General features: G+C 42.3%; 1 protein-coding gene across 3 annotated transcripts in view; it reads left to right on the forward strand.

The window, feature by feature from the left end:
* SCHIP1 (schwannomin interacting protein 1) overlaps positions 1-13,155 on the forward strand; it is a 992,315-nt gene that overhangs the window by 203,518 nt on the left and 775,642 nt on the right. The window contains exon 2 of one of the 3 annotated variants that reach the window (XM_081570682.1): positions 4,357-4,413. The exons of the other annotated variants lie outside the window; for them this stretch is intronic. The gene's annotated coding sequence lies outside the window, so the exon portion shown is untranslated. The remainder of the gene's footprint in view (positions 1-4,356; positions 4,414-13,155) is intronic. 3 annotated transcript variants of the gene reach the window in all.

Here is a 13,155-nt window from a genome sequence, read left to right on the forward strand (position 1 = left end):
TGATTTGAAGCTTAGTGACACTTCCATTCACTGCAGCTGCCCTAGCCTTCCCAGGAGTGGGAAGGGAAGGCCCAGAGATGAACAGCTGTGGATGGACTGCCGTAGAGAGGCTTTGTGCAGAGGCCTGTGGGTCACATGCCAGGCTGTTACAAACCTCTAACATCCTCTAGGTTTTGAACAACACTGTATGTAAGATATGATCACCCTTTTAAATTTTGTCACATGTCCAGAGTGCTAAATCATTAGATAGTTTCCATAAAGACACCTAAGAGCAAAGTGTGGAATGTGAAAGGAAGAGTTCATCACAGGCGCAGGATTGTATAGGGCTTCTGAGTACAGGCTGTGGAGTCAAAGTGCTTGCCTTTCTCTCTTGATTCTGCTGCACACTAACAGTGAAATGTTAGTCACATTGTTCTGCTGCCCGGTGCCTCAGTGTTTCCATCTGTAAAATGAGGCGGTGGCACCTCCCTCTGCCAGTTTCCTGGGGCTGCCACAACAAAGTCCCGCAAACTGGGGTGGCTTAAAACAACCGAGGTGTCTTCTTCACACTTCTAGAGGCTGGAAGTCCGAGATCAAGGTGTCGGCCACGATGCCTCTGAAACCTGAAGGGGAGAATCCTCTCTTCTTTCCTGGCTTCTGGTGGTTTCTAGAAATCTCTGGCGTCTCTTGGCTTTCCACTGTACCACTTCAGACTTAGCCTTTGTCACCACATGGCATTGCCCTTTCATGTGTTTGTGTCTCTTTTCTTCTCCTATTCTTATAAACAAGCCCTACTGGATTAGAGCCCACTCTAATTAATTATAATGTCATTTCAACTTATTATACCTTCAAAGACCCTGTTTCCAAATAAGGTCACATTCCTAGGTTCTATGGGTTCTATGGGTTCAGATTTCAACATATTTTTGTGGCAGGGAGTAACATACATCAGAATTGGTGCTTTTGAACTGTGGTGTTGGAGAAGACTCGAGAGTCCGTTGGACTGCAAGGAGATCCAATCAATCCATACTAAAGGAGATCAGTCGTGGGTGTTCATTGGAAGGACTGATGTTGAAGCTGAAACTCCGATACTTTGGCCACCTCATGCGAAGAGTTGACTCATTGGAAAAGACTCTAATGCTGGGAAGGATTGGGGGCAGGAGGAGAAGGGGACGACAGAGGATGAGATGGTTGGATGGCACCACTGACTCGATGGACATAGGTTTGGGTAAACTCCGGGAGTTGGTGATGGACAGGGAGGCCTGGCGTGCTGCAATTCATGGAGTCACAAAGAGTCGGACACGGCTGAGTGACTGAACTGAACTGAACTGAACTGAACATACATCAACTAATAATACTACCTCCTAGATTTGATGTGATGAAATAGTGTGCATAAAACACATGCCCATCTAGACACTCTGTGTTTTCCATCATCATCATCATCAAATCCATTCAATTAGCAAATATATATTGTAGTGAAGTCTCTCAGTCGTGTCCGACTCTTTGTGACCCCATGAGGCCTACCAGGATCCTCCGTCCATGGGATTTTCCAGGCAAGAGTACTGGAGTGGGTTGCCATTTCCTTCTCCAGGGGATCTTCCCGACCCAAGGATCGAACTCAGGTCTCCAGCATTGTAGGCAGATGCTTTTACCGTCTGAGCCACCAGGGGTACCCACCAAAGGCCACATCTGGTGGCAGCTTAAAAAACATTATTTATTTTCGCTGCACTGGGCCTTTGTTGCTGCTCGCAGGCTTTATCTAGTTGTGTGGAGCAGGGGCTACTCTCCTGTTGCAGAGCACAGGCTCTAGAGTGCAGGCTCACTAGTTGTGGCATGTGGGCTTCGTCACCCTGCAGCATGTAGGATCCTCCCAGTCCAGGCGTAGAACCTGTGTCCTCTGCATTGGCAGACGGATTCCCAACCACTGGATCACCAGCGAAGCCTACCCTGCAGTCTTGACCCATTCAGTAAGACACAGAGGAGAACAAGAGACCCAGGAAGGACTGCCTCCCAAAAGGGACAAGATCTCATCTAGGGATTCTAGGAAGGGTTCTGTAAGGAAATTATATTGAGGAACAGGATCAGGGAGGAAAAAACAAAGATCAAGGGTTGACCAGAAGAGTAATATGGAATAGAAAGTTCCATGCAGAGAGCAAAGACTGAGCAATGTCAGTTTGTGATACTTGACAGTCCGGAGAGGCTTAAGAGCATTGAATGAGGAGCTGAGGGCAGACAATGAGATTGCAGGGTGGGCAGGGCAGATCCCACAGGACCTAGTAGGATATATTAAGGATTTTGATCTGCACACTAAGACTGATGGGAAACCACTGAAGGATTTTAAGTGGTAGAAATGGAACTGTTTATTAGAATAATAAAACTCCTGTTTAGGATATTGACAATCAAGAGGAATTTTCCATCTGTAGTTATGTCTACAAATAAGGCAATAAAGTGGCTTACATAATTTGCATTAGAGCCCATATGTACTTTGAGAAATTTCTGATTAGCTAAAAGAGTAGAAGAAATTGTCTTCTCTTCAAATATTGTTAAAATATAGTAAATCTTTTTAAGAAGTAAACATTGGTATTTGAACAAATTCTCTTTACAAATTAGAGATACGATTTAGGTTAATAAATTACTATCCAGTTATATTTTTCCTCCAAATCACCTAAGCATCTTACTATAGGCAAAGAGCAGCAGTAAACCCTGCTAGAATTACTTAGATATCCCATACACTCAGATTTTAATTATATATTAAGTCATGAATTTGTCTACTTTTATGGAATAAATTTTTTATGATGACATATTAAAACATGTCCCATTGTGCTTTGATTACTTTGGATGCATACAGTTTAATCACGTCCAGATGACCTTTTTGTTGTTCCTAAAGGAAATTGAAATAAAGGGTTAGTCTCCTCCCTTTAGTCTGTCTATTCTGTCTGTTCATTTGGTTTGAGTAATTCGAGGCATGGAGTAATTAATTATCTTCCATTCTTACAGAGTACTCACCAGTCATTCCTCTGCAGAGTCTAACTATGTTATTATTTTGCTTCCTCCATTGAACAGATGGTTGTCACAGTTCTTTGAAATGGAGGATAAGTATTTGACTCAATTTTGTATTTTAGTTTTCAGTCTTCATCAAAAACCTATGACTGCCAATTAAACTGATTGCGGTTCAGTCTATTCCCTGAAGATTCCCAAAGATTATTCAGAGGGGAAAACTGTTTGTTGTTGGCACCCCCAAGAGAACATGGGATCTTGGGTCCTTCACAGCAGGTGTCCATGGTCCCAAGAACTATCAATGAGAATGCGTATCATTTAGCTATTAATGATGGTAAATGCTTGAGGAGCAGGTTGTCACCTAGAGGCCATGTACTGAGGGCACAGGACTTTTTAAAATTTTGGTTTTGGACTGTGTTGCCAAACAGTGGCCAAAAATCTGTAATACTGGCCTTCTCACATCCCAATGAGTCTTTTTATATTCTTAATAATTTGATAATTACAACTGATTTTTTTTAAGTTACAGACATACAGTCTGAGAGGGTCCTATTATTAATGTAGATAAGCCTTTGATATATATTTCTATATTTGATATATAGTCACTTTTGGTAGTGAAAGTGGACATGCGTTTGTCATCATTGTGCCAAAATAATTTCTGTGGAAATACAAGATTCAATCACATCTGAACAAACCGTTTTGGCTCTGTTATTACACATATTAAGTGTCAGACTTACACAGTCATACCTATCCATCAGCCTTGAGAAGGAAAACTTATGTTTTTGAGACGAAATCCTGAAATCACTGTCTCCATGTCACATAGCCAGTCGTGGGTGTGAAGAAGTCACTCACAGCATTGCTTATAAAGCTGCTTATAAAGCTCATGCGGTCCAGAGCAGGCTACATTTAAAGAATAAGGGTCTAAGTAAATCTTTATTAATATTTCTCCCATTTAAAGAAATCCAAGTACTTGTCCACACAAATTCTTAGGGTTCTTTCTATTCTTCGGTAGCCTGAACCTTTTGATAGCTTCTGACCTCCCTCCTGTCCCGCTTCATCCCAGAAAAATCTCTTTTCTCATCTGTGCTGACTCTTGTCCTTATCATTCAACCTTCCTTTCGTTGTGCCTTCCTGTGTGATCTCTCATATTGTATTGTGTACCCTCCTCACCACAAATGCCCCTTTGGACATTGGTCATTGTTCTCAGAAAAGCGGGGTGAAGGTTGGGGAGGGGAGGCTGAACAATAGATGCCTTAATTTTCTTTACAGATTGAGGGAAGAGAAGAAGGCTGCAAAACTCCACGTGTAAATGATTACCTCTGAAATAAACAGAAACAGGTGTTAACTTCAAAATTCTAACCAGTCCATTCCTAATGTGTTCTGTAGGAATATTGGAGCCAGAAGGTATGACAGACATCAGGGAGGAAACTGAAGCTCTCATAGGTAAAATGACCCATGCAGGCTTGTACATTTATTTACTTGCAGATCTAGGACCAGAACCCAAGCCTCTTGACTGGGCACTCTTACTGTGATTATTCAAAATAGTTATTTGAAGACTTCTTAGTTATGTGCAAGCACGCTAAACTTAACGATTGTGTGTATGCAAGTACAGAATAGCTAGCAAACCTTTGGCATGATTTGGGAATCATAAAGGTCTCTGATACTGACCATGGGCGAAACAATACTATGGTGGACAAATCCTTTCACCCACATTACCTCATAAGGCCCCATAATATCCCTCTTAGGTAAGCTGACAGATAATATTAGCCTCATTTCACTGATGAGATATTGAAGATCAGGGATGCTATGTGATCTGTTCCTGGTCCCATTGCTGGGCAGGTGACTGAGCCACAACTAACTTCCAGATCTCTTCACTACTTGTGATCTATTTTCAGCCTTTCGTAAATATTCTATTTATAGACACACACACACACACACACACACACACACACACACACACACACACACATGATTCCTGTTGTATCAACTATCACAGTGAACGGTGGATAGAACTTTACAGGATCTTCCTGTCTCCTTTGGGTAGAAAAGACCATACTGCCTATCCATACATGCTTTTATGTGCTCAGTTGCTTAGTTATATTTGACTCTTTGCGACCCCATGGATCATGGCCTGCCAGGCTCCTCTCTCCAAAGGATTCTCTAGGCAAGAATACCGGAGTGGGTTGCATGCCCTTTTCCAGGGGATCTTCCTGACCCAGGGGTTGAACCCGGGTCTCCTTCACTGCAGGCAGACTTTTTACCACTGAGTCACCAGGGAAGCCCCTTACTGCCTGTGTGTGTGTTAATTGCTCAGTCTTGTCCAAATCTTTTTGACCCCATGGACTGTAACCCACCAGGCTCCTCTGTCAAAGGATTCTCCAGGCAAAAATACTAGAGTGGGTTGCTATTCCCATCTCCAGGGGATCATCCTGACCCAGGGATCAAACCCAGGTCTCCTGCATCATAGGCAGATTCTTCACCATCTGAGCCACTAGGGAAGCCTATAGGAGGAAATAAATCAATGACTCTTATCATTAAAGACATTTAATGGTAAACTATTTCTTTATTTTTAAATAATTGGATATGAAGAATGAATGGCCTAATTTTAAATAAAAAAAATGTTCATCCTCTTTTAATTTGCTTAAATTGTTTCTACCTTTTCTTCCGGCACTGCTCACAGATGGTTAAAAGTCTTTGTAGAAGCAAGTCTGAGTGATCATATTCTTCTTCTTTCCCCTTTTGTCCCTTTTTGCAGCTGTCTCTCTCTGAACTTGAAGCGATGAGATCACCTTCTGGTTCCTTTCATTGGTGTTATTCAGGTTAGCAGAAAATTCTGCCTCCTTCATCTGTCAGGAGCTTCAGTCTTTTGCTTTCTTTGAAATCTGACCTCTGAACAAGGCTGTAACATCCAGAAAAATAGTAGCTGAATTGATTTATTTCAGATTGTTGCTATGGTGATTCCCTACTGATAGAGAGAGAACATGAAAAAGGGAAAAGAATGTGTTTCAGAGAACAGTGGAGAAGCTGGTCAGACTGAGGAGAAGACATTCAGGGCTGTGGAGGGCATTTATGGCCCATCTTTTCATAGGCAGAGTCATTTGTATCCTTAGTTTAGTGTTAATTCATCTAGATTGATCACATACAACCTGTTTGCTTTTGAGAAGAAGCAGTGAATTGTTTATGTTATGTGGGTAGGAAAGAATTTGTATCTGTAAGCAAGCTTAAAAGTTCCAAAGATTTTTTTTTTCCTTCAGGAATAGTGAATATGAATTGTAAAAGAAATTTTTGTGACAGGCAACATTTTGATTCTTGAAATAATTCTCAGGGTTATGCCTTATTAAATATGTTTTTTTTTGAAATCATAGGAGAAAGACTTATCTGGGGAAAAAGATGAATAAATCCATTTTTATAAGTTTGTTTTTTTTCATTCATTTCTCCAACTTCCTATCCATTCTTTCATTTAACAAGTATTTATTGATCCTTTTTACCAGGCTCCACCTATATATGAATAAATTCAATAAATATTAATAGCTTTAACAGACACTCATTGGGTGTTAACCACATGCAAGACAGCATGGAGATTGACGTGGGATGCAAAGTGTGCCCAGAGTGATTAGAACCTGGGATAAGGTGGGTAGACTAGACCCACAACCACCACAATGGAGAATATAATCATCAGAGTGATTGAGGAACTATTAATATTTCTGCCTCAAGGAAGGCTACATGAAGGATATATATGGGAGAAAATAAGGGCAAGTAGGATCTTGATGGGTGTGTGGAAGTGGGATGGACAGAAGAAGGATGTGAGGGAGATGCATACTATTGTGATTGGAAATGGTCAGTTACATTGGCCCCCTTTCAGCCGTGGAGGTTGATGATGTTTGTAGAAACCCTCCTCACTATCCACTTACATTACGGGATTGGCCTTGGGAAGGTAGGACCTAAACTTGAAATGTGGAACAGTTGGGACGAAAGGAAAGCAAGGGTGGAAAATAAAAAAAGAGCCAGATACTGGCTCTACCTTGAAGATACGGCAAATTGATGCCATTGGTTTGAGTAGAGGTGAGGCTGCGAAGTCTTTGGAAATAAACATTTAGATAAGCTCAAAATCAGAGTGTGGGAAAAAAAGGAGGCAAACAAATGCAATAGAATAGAGTACCATGCCGGGTACAGTCACTCCTTTCACATCCTCGGTGATATTTTCCAACTTTCGTCCCCTACTGTGGCCCTTGAGGTTTTAGATTTCAGCCTTAAATCGGGAGAGGTGAGTTCCACTCCTGCACTTCACGTGACAGCCTTCCCTTAACCCCGCCCTCCACAAGGTTGATACTACAGACAGTGAGGGGAAAAATCCAGAGTAACTCATGTTTTGAACCTGGCTCTGACACTTACTCTGTGTTAACCTTGGACAAATCTTTTAACTTCCAGGGCTTTAGGTTTCTCATTTGTTACGGTAATACAATCTTTCAACCAAAACATCCGTAAAAGCACGATATTAGAAAGGACTGTAATGGCTTCAAAATATATTTTCAGGTGCATAAATAAAAGCCTCTGGCATGAAGGGAATATGTTAATTCTCACTTCATTAATTCACAGGGTATATAATTCTCACTAAGAACTTTGTGTTTTCATCATATTTTTCAAATAAGATTAAACAGTCAAGGGCTGTCAGGTGGGCTTAACTTCCTAAGATTTCATTACTATTACAAATAAACTTTGAAGAATTGTCGTAAATAATTAAAATTAATGTCAGCTATTAAAATAAATAAAGGCTGAATCCCTGTTTCTCATGTAAAGTTTTTCAGCATCTGTGCATTAAGTAACATTCCTCATTCAGTCCCAGGATTTTGCCCTGAGAAAATTCTATTCATTTTTTCACATTTGTATAATTTCCCTTTAACATGTCAATGTAGAATTTATGCTAAGTTTTGCTCGAGTCAAGCTTTCATAGCAAAATGAGGTTTCATCCTTTAAGGATGAGGGAATGGACAGAAGCACTTGTTTCAATGAAAGGGACATGATTTATTTATTTTCTCCTGAAATTCAGGCTGAGTTTAAAATATTCATTAAGGCATAAAGACTGTCATTTCCAGAAGCTTGTACATCTAAGTCACTTCAGTTGTGTCCGATTCTTTGTGACTCTGTGGACTGTAGCCCATCAAGCTCTTTTGTCCACGGGATTCTCCAGGCAACAGTATTGGAGTGGATTGCCATGCCCTCCTCCAGGATATCTTCCCCACCCAAGGATTGAACCTGAGTCTCTTATGTCTCCTGCGTTGGTGGGCAGGTTCTTTACTACTAGCGCCACCTGGGAAGCGTGTATCAGCTGATACCAAGGACTTTACTTTTCAATCACTACCTTTGTTCCTCTCCTTCCTCATGGTATCTTGAGACAAAATAATAGTTTATGTTCTCACATTAAGGCAGAAAACACAGAAGATCTTCCAAGAACAAGGATCAGTTTTGTTGACATATTTATCCTCTTTCTCAGAACTTTATGTACTTGTAAGAGGCCTGAGCTTGACCTAGATCTTGAAACATCCTAAAACTGACTTTGTGACCTTTGACAATTCTCAGTAAAACTTTCAATTTTGGTGAAGGTTAGATTGGGAATGGGGGATTAAGGGGGGTTGTAGCATAATAATTAATATCGTGAAATAATTACTATGATTAGATTTTTTGTCAACTGTCTCAGCTTATTCCAAGGTAACCAATATACAAATTCTGCACAAAGTCTTGTCTACGTGATTTTTACATCTGAATCTCTCTCTCAAACTTGCTAAAAAGGGCATGACATAAAGTTTCTAGGGATGCTGACTGAAGTGAAAGAGGTGTGGAACTGGAAAATTCATTTATACCAGTGGTTTGGAAAATGTGGCTCCTGAACCACATGTATATCCCAAATGAAGTTTTCACTTTGTGCATAAAATAAACAATTTGAGAACTGACACCAGGGAATGGTATCCGCAGCATCCACAGAACTTGGGCACTTGATCAAAATGCAGATTATTGGGCCACAGTCCAGACCTTCTGAATCAGAAGCTTTGTGTCTGCCAAACCTTCCAGGTGATTCAGATACACACAAGATAACTGCTTGCAAACCATTCACTTATAGTGTTGTGCATACATTTTGTATGTTCACTTGTTGAACTAAATTTGAAAAGCATCTGACTATAGGAGGGGGCAGTAGAGGATGAGAGGGTTAGATAGCATCACTGGCTCAATGGCCATGAATTTGAGCAAACTCTGGGAGATACTGGAGGACAGAAAAGCATGGTGTGCTACAATCCATCCAGACATGACTTAGCGACTGAACAGTAACAATAGGAGAGTTAGATTACCTGACTATATTGTTGTGTTTATTCTTTACTTCCTGTTCTTGTTTTCCATGGTTCTGTAAGTTGTATAACTAACTAATCTTAAAATTATTATTTTCTCTTTATTTTTAGCTGCTAGGAATCTCACAGCCAAATCTCATCTTGTGCAAGATCTCATGGTCTTCATCCTAGTTCTTTTATTTTCCACCCTATGGAAAATTTTCTGCCCTTTTGCCCCAATTTCCCCCTACAATTATGTTACATTTTTGAATATTCTGAAAGATCAGGTATTAAATGGCAACCTTGTTCCTTGGCATGAGTAATACATGAATATCCCTGATACCATTCCCTGGTGTCAGTTCTCAACTTGTTTGTTTTATGTGCAAAGTGAAAACTTCATTTGGGATATTCTTGAGAGAATCTGGAAAATGTGTTTAAATAGCCAGGCTCATTTTATCTGATCGCTCCCACATACTGACATCTTTCTAGTGCAAAGTTATCCATTAGTTTAAATACATTGAAACTGAGAAGCCCTATTTGCCTCTTATAGGTGCTGTCTTTCCCTAATGGTAGTGAAATTTTTCATCAAGGACTCTCTTGCCATCAAAGTCTATTCTTTTTGACACTGCAAAATCACCTCTACCTAATGGCTTTATTAACACATTGAGAGCCAAATGTGATTGTAACAAGGGATTTTTCTTACAAGTGCTTTGAAGATGGAGAATGTCAAAGGTTTTGTGAAATTTCGGCTTTCAGGGAAATTCAGATATACAGCAACCACTCCTTCAGATTGCTAGATACATTTTGACAGGAGTGCCATAATCAACAAAGTCAGGCTGAAGCCTGATGTCAGCCATGTAATCTGGGCCACCAAGGCCCTGTTTTATTTAAGTTATGGAAGGCACCTCTCACAGTTCTTAATTGTGTCAGATCTGTGCAACAAACATAAATATTTAGGGGAAGACTCATCCTCCTGTATGTTTTGTAATGAAGCTTGTGAGCCCACTAAATAATTAAAATAAACAAATGAAGACTAATTTGCTTATCTTTAATTTTTTCCCAATCCACATTAGTTAATAATTTACAAGGTAAAAATGAATAGAAGATCAAAATGATTTCTCTTCAGGCTTCCACATCAGCACGATTGCAAAGATTCTGCCTTATTGACTGTTCATTTGTAGTAGAAATAACCCCAGAGAAAACAGTGTTCAATGTGAACCAGGCTTTAATAAAAGGAGCAGCAGACTCCGGAGGTTTTTTTTTTTTCTATTTCCATATAATCCCAGGATCATTTGTCTGGAGCTGTTTTTGAATTATTCATACCAGCGGTAGCTCTTTCAGATACTGGATGTGAATGGCTTCTATCATACAGTTTCACAGGCAGCATCTTTTTTTGCTGGCGTTTTAAAAATAGAACCTTTTTTTTCCTGTTCCAGCTTACTGTTGGGTGCTTCTGGGTGGGGTTCTATTAGCAAAGCATTGAACATGAAGAGACTGTATCGAGGCTGATTCTAAGACTTCTCCAGGTAAAACAGAAGGGAATGGAGAACTAAGATTGGGGTGTAATATTCCTGAGAAATCGTCCTTCTTTTGATCTCAGCTTTTGAAAGTCTCAGCACAGTCACCTGGTTTAAGTGTTGTTCAAGAGGCTGGAGTTAACATTTCTTCTCGATTCACTGCAATCTCAACTCAAGTGAATTGGATAGAAGGGATTTACTCTGCTGAGTCTGTTGTTCTTATGCACCATTTGACACCAAGCTTTGAGTCTGTGCTTGCAGCCTCCAAGAGAAAAACAAGACTCTCTAGGGAGGCCTTACAGGGCTGGGAGGTATAGCTGCTCCAAACCTCTCCAGTCTTCTCTCCCCACCCCTCTGCTCCCTTTATACCACAGCTGTTCCAAAGGCCTTTAAGGTATCCGTCTGCCAGGAAGATTATTTCTCTTTCTGTCTGCTTTTTTTTTTTTTTGCAGTGGTCACATTTGTCTAGGGTGCCAGCATGCCCGCCTCCCACCACTACACCCCTCCATTCTCCCTGCCATTACCTCCTTCCTCACCCTCTGGACTTAGGTTACTGCTCAACTCCTCTTTCCCAGAACTTGTTGTGAATGCCTGGTTTGTTTCCGCAGAAGCAAACCCTGAGCCAGGGATTTGAGTGCTGGTAGTTTTGGGAAAGTGATTCCATGAAGGACTGGTAAGAAAGTGGGTAAGAGAGGGGAGTGAAGGAAGCCAGTGCAAGGTGTGTTAGAAGCAGTTTCCTGTGGGCAGCCGAGACTGGGACCTGCTGGGGAACTGGGCGCCAGTGTGAGGTTGGGCCTCCTGGGGAGAAGCAAGCTGAAGGTGTCCTCTGGTTTCCATCCATCACTGTCTGAGGGTGGCCTGGAGGCAATGAACCCCTGTTAGCTCTGCTCTGTGCAAGGCTGGGGGAAAGAAGGTGGACAGTTGCGGATGCGTTCAGTAGGACATGTAGGTGTGTTGTGGAGTATGGGAGGCAAGGGGATGTGTGTTGGGCATCAGAGCATGTATTGCATTGCCCCGCCATGTACACACACACACACACACATGCACATGGGTGTGTGCTTCTGAACGTTGAGGCTAAGAAACTGCTTCTTACTGGCCTCTGTGCCCTCCTTCTCCTAGCACAGTGCCCAGCACACGGTAACCATGCAATGAACACGTGTTGAAGCAGCACATGTGGAATGGTGAAGTGACTCTATCAGACAGACCCGCCTTGAGTCTGGATTTCTGATGTCTTCTCATGAGTTCACTCTGCCCAGCCTCACATCCTACCCCTCCTTCTCCTTACTCAGTTCTCATGTATCAGAGAGAGTCCTGTGCGTTGTCCCAGCAACTAGCCCAGTGCTTTTATGTCTCTACTTTTTAGAGGAATTTTGCAGTCAGTACAGCCCCCAGTGTGCCCACACTCCATTGGGCCTTTTCCAGTGAGGTGGTGAATGCAGGGGAGCTCTGTGGAAAGGTGGTAAGGGTAGAGGTGGTTTTAGTCTCTGTGTCACCTTTTGCCTTCCTCCTCAAACACACTGACTTTGGATGGCAGGTACCCCAGAGCCCTGCTCTTTGTAAGGAGCACAACCTCTCTTCCAACAAAGCAGTGGGTAGGGGCCCTTTGACCAGAACCGATAACCTCAGCCTGGTGGTGTGGGGAGTCCACTCCCATCTGCTGTGCCCTCCCTCAGTGCCAGCCTGCCCTGTGCTTTGTGGCCATGGGCCTTCTGTCCCCCCTGTGGGGCCTGGGCCTTCTAGTCAGGTCTGACTGGCTTGGCTTTGTCCTACAATTGCTGCAGCTGCCCACTGGATTTCTCTCCCTAGCACGTTCCCGCATGACATCCAGACTGTCTGTGCCTCCCCAACTTCCACCTGCTGTGCTGGCTGCTCTCTTGCCTGCCTCCTCCCCCACCCAGCCGTCCTCTGGGGAGCTGCCTCTCTCAGGGACATGGCCCGAAGGGAACTCAGTCAAGTCACTTACATGCTAAGTCACATCAGTCTTGTCCGACTCATTGTGACTCCATGGACTGTAGCCCACCAAGCTCCTCTGTCCATGAGGTTCTCCAGACAAGAATACTGGAGTGGTTTGCCATGCCCTTCTTACAAACCCCCACAAAACAGAGGTACTCAGACTAGATGATTTTTAAGATTCCTTCCAAATCTCAGATTCAAATTTCTGTGACCCAAGGTGGGTCCTCCCACCCGTCCCAGTCACGGTTGCCTAATTTTTAGGTTTGAAGTCCAAACTCACTTTGTTCAAGTCTGAAGGATGTACAAAGTCCTCTGGTGCGCTGGGGACAGGGGAGACACTGTGATGAAGATTCCCACCTCCAGGACATGCATCTGGTTAGGGAACTGGTCACCAGTTG

Source organism: Giraffa tippelskirchi, chromosome 2 (assembly GCF_054371585.1).
Source record: "Giraffa tippelskirchi isolate mGirTip1 chromosome 2, T2T-mGirTip1v1.2.pri, whole genome shotgun sequence".
Classification (NCBI taxonomy): domain Eukaryota; kingdom Metazoa; phylum Chordata; class Mammalia; order Artiodactyla; family Giraffidae; genus Giraffa; species Giraffa tippelskirchi.